This window comes from Daucus carota, chromosome 6 (assembly GCF_001625215.2).
Source record: "Daucus carota subsp. sativus chromosome 6, DH1 v3.0, whole genome shotgun sequence".
Lineage (NCBI taxonomy): Eukaryota > Viridiplantae > Streptophyta > Magnoliopsida > Apiales > Apiaceae > Daucus > Daucus carota.
This window is the reverse complement of record NC_030386.2, coordinates 12,827,366-12,831,614: the sequence shown is the minus strand read 5'-3', so window position 1 is coordinate 12,831,614 and position 4,249 is coordinate 12,827,366. Positions and strand designations below refer to the sequence as shown.

Sequence of the window (4,249 nt, the reverse complement as noted above, 5' to 3'; positions counted from 1 at the left end):
GAAATTGATGTAATCAACGGCTCATATCTAGTCTCTTGTGTCTCTTGATAAGTTGTGTCTCTCTAGAACTCAACCCTATATATATATATATATATATATATATATATATATATATATATATATATATATATATATATATATATATATATATATATATATATATATGTATATATATATAGGGGCTTACTCCATTACAAACTAACTTAAACTAAAAACTAGAAACCAGTGATTGAAACATTTATATTTAATGATTATTCAGTTTTATCTGAGCCCCATCCCCACCCAGCCCGAACCCCATCCCAGCCCGAACCCCATCCCAGCCTTCCTTCGATCACTATCATGATTTTCGTTTACTGCCATTGATTCCGGCCTAGAAATCAGTGATCGGAACAGTTACATTTAGTGATTATTCAGTTTTATCTCACCCCCACCCCAGCCGCAGCCCCCTTCTTCCTTCGTTCAGTGTCATATCTGATTATCATCATTATGTCGGACGCAAATCTCGAGGCAAAGCTCCGGAAGATCGGACGGCTAATCTAGCTGCTATTGTGACGGTCCAGGAATCCGGGGGCCTGGATTCTGACGTCACCACACAAAACCTTTTAAAAACACCCTTGAAAACCTTTTTTTTTTTTTTTTGAAATGATAATAAAAGTCAAAGGATTTAAAACTTGAAATTCAAACTTGAAAGCCATAATAAAAGATTTGAAAGAGAACATTTGAACCCCCTAAAACAACAGGATCGCATCCAGGTTACAATATTGAAATTAGAATCCACCACTAATATTACACAACTTCTCTTACCAAATCAGATCATCTTCGATAAGAAGAATCACTGTCAACCTACTCCAGCCATGACTTACATCTGAATCTTCATAGCATAACTCTAGCTAGCACCAACCTTATCAACTTCCCTGAACACTCCTCGATCACTGGATCCTCAACTCTGTCTCCTCGCCTAGCATTAGCCTTATTCACAATCTCAATCAATCATCTCATCTTTAAGCCTTTCTGAAATGGTTAGAAAGGAATAGCAAGGGTGAGCAACAATGCTCAGCAAGTAATAATAAACAATGATAATTCTGAAATGATATAACAGAAGTTCACGAGTTCAAGATATAAAAGGATTCAACCTGAGTTCATGAATTCATGGTATTGTATAGAATGATTTACAATACCTTGCAGCATTTAAACTGAGAAATTCAATCTTTGCAAAGAATTATTGAATTGGACTATCACATTTTAATTAAAACCAAGGTTAGGCAGCTGATCAGTTCCGCACTAACCCCGAGCAGGCCCCGCCATGCTCTATCACTGGATCCAAGGCACTCATTGGCCTAACATGACCACTCATCTGGTCCACAGGTTTATATAAAAACAATAATCCAATTCTCTAATTCAATTCAACAAACCAACGTATATCAACAGAACAAAATCACAATCATTATCAATAACAGAAATATTTCAAATCAAACTTTGATAATAATCTTTTCATAAATCACCGTCCATTCTTTCGTAAACCATAGTTCAGGAAATCCCTAACTATTCAGTATCCTCCATTATCGGCTAAGTTTACTGAATTTAGCCTGCTAGACCAGCATGACAATGGCGGGTTGAATAATCAAGAAGATCCCAATTCATTCTAATTTCTAACTATCACTGAGCAACACATGCTCCAATGACAATCTGAACTTCGAATTAATTAATAAAACAGGAATTCTTTAGAAACTTGAAGAATAAAAAGAATAGATCCGAATACATGCACTTTTAAATAAAGAAAAGAAAGGTACGAATTCTTGCAACAAATACCAAAGGAATGGATCAGAATATTTGCAATATATCCAAGAGAAGGGTTTAGGATACTTGCCTTAAATCTGACTCCAGTCTCACATCTCTATCTCATCTTTCCACTTTCACAATCTATCCATATCATAATTTCTAGACCATCTCTAGCCGTACTCTATTCGCCACATCGCTTCGCTTACTCGATTCATCCCTTATTCGCTTTGCAATACCATTTCGACTTCCTGACGTCTTCGAGCGTACACGACTCGTCCAAATCCTTTACGAGAATAAGATAATACTATAGTCACTAAACAATATATCGCATATACATATCACGTATATCGATACCCACTTATATATCCCTTTAAACTTATCAGATACCACGTAACACATAAGCATGCTTTGACTCTAACATATAGTCAATCATATTCCACATAACATATCACCAATCAATTATCATATAAATCCTTATCGAAAATCCGACATCGTCTCGTCTATGTATAAGACTATCCACCTATTATCTTATCTCAATCATTAATCAACCAACAAAATCCAATAGCTATAATCCATATATTCTTATCCAATATCAATCATACGAATCATTTATCACTTCACAATATCAAAACTAACACGTACTTCACATAATCATCACTTGATAGCACTTAGATCACATATTATCACATTATGCATACTTATCAACAATTATTCACCTTATAGACTCAGCCATATAGTCACATCATATTAAAATAGACGTTATAAGCTTCTGTCTCTCTTTCGTTTCACTTGATTCCGACTTACGGATCAAAAGTTATGCTCAAAACAGTTTTCTCACTCTCCTATCGGCACATAACACATCCAACCAATAGCAGACAACACACAACACATAAGGTTTCCCATCCCAATTGATATTAAATCAAGTCTTGGGTTAAAATGATTTTTTGGGAATTTTCTGGAAACTTTTAAACATTTTTCAGAATTAAAATCGATAAAAGAATCACTTTTCAAATAAATAATCAAGTCCCAAATACTTGAAATTGGACTTGAAATCATTCATAAACAATTATCGAGCCTTTAAAATAATTTAGAAGAATATTTCAAAGCTCGAAACTATTTTTCGAAATTTTTAAAACAAAAGGATAATTAAATCCAATTAATTAACCAATTAAAATCAATTAATAATTAATTAAAATAATTAATCAATTAATATTTAAATTAATTGACCAATTAAAATAATTAATTACTAATTAAAATTAATTAATAAACTAATTTAGATTTATTTTTGAATAAAGAATTAATGAAAAAGCATTTTTGAAATTAAAATAATTAAATAAAACAATTTTTTGAAAATTAAAATCAAAAGGTTTAAAGTGTAAAGTTTTGAAAACTCTTTCACAAGGTCAAAGGTGTAAGTTTTCAAACGTTTAGGGTCTATTGTGCAAAGTTCCAAACTTGGGTACTATTACTTCATCACCTTCAAAAGTCTGGGGGCTAAACGGCACTTTTCCACCGCTGCCCCCTGACTTCGCCGGAACTACTGTTCCCGGCCTCCGTTAACCACCACAAACTCCAGATCACTCACACACACTCCCAGCATCACATATACACACTCAGAATCATTAAAGGCCGTAGGAATTGGCCGGAAAAATGGATTTAAACAGACGCCGCCGTCGAGCTCTTTCGAACTCCGGCGACGCGTCTCCGACTTCGTACACATAAACTGAACATTCCAAACGATTCTACTCCTCATACTGAACATTCATGTAGCTTCAATTTCTACCCAGAATCATTAAACAAGAAGCCCCTAATTTTGAATTAAAAACATTCAAGCTAACCCCAAGAACATTCAAGAACACAACTCAATAATCAAACCTAATGTTCTATATGTTATCGGACTCCAAAATCAACATATAATATATGAAAACGAATGGCAGGAGATTCTCTACAACATGAAATCATCAAAACACATAAACAACATCATCTGCAAAAATCCGTCCTTTAAATCATAATAATTCGAATTTTCAAAAATTAATAGTAATTTACCTGTTGAATCTGCACACAAACGAATGATTAAACTATAATCTACACGTCGATAGCTTCGTTTTGACTATTCATACACCTCCATCGGATTCCAATAACACCTCCAAATCCTCGTTTGATTACGAAGAACACGAAGAACACACTTCGGTTTCTCTCGGTATTCGTGCAGAGAAACTGGTGAAAATGATTTTACGGTTGAAAATAAGGTGTAGAAAGGACTATTTATATTTACGAATAATTGGTACCCCTTTGGATCGTTTATGACATGAAAATACGATATTTACTAGCTTTATATAATAAAGCGGGGTCCAATCGGTACCGGTTTTCAAGATAATTATCAAAACGGGGCATTTAAACTCAATGATTGGTCTGCGGGTCCCATTTGCACGTATTACGATAAAAAGTAATATAATAATCAAAATATCTG

At 34.1% G+C, this 4,249-nt stretch overlaps 1 long non-coding RNA gene across 1 annotated transcript; it reads right to left on the bottom strand.

The window, feature by feature from the left end:
- Positions 1 to 704: 704 nt before the first annotated feature.
- LOC135146996 (uncharacterized) lies at positions 705 to 4,011 on the bottom strand. The gene is made up of 2 exons (XR_010284239.1): positions 3,826 to 4,011; positions 705 to 2,062 (listed from the first exon to the last, which is right to left on the bottom strand). It is a non-coding gene; the product is annotated as an uncharacterized LOC135146996 (long non-coding RNA).
- Between the last annotated feature and the right edge of the window lie 238 nt (positions 4,012 to 4,249).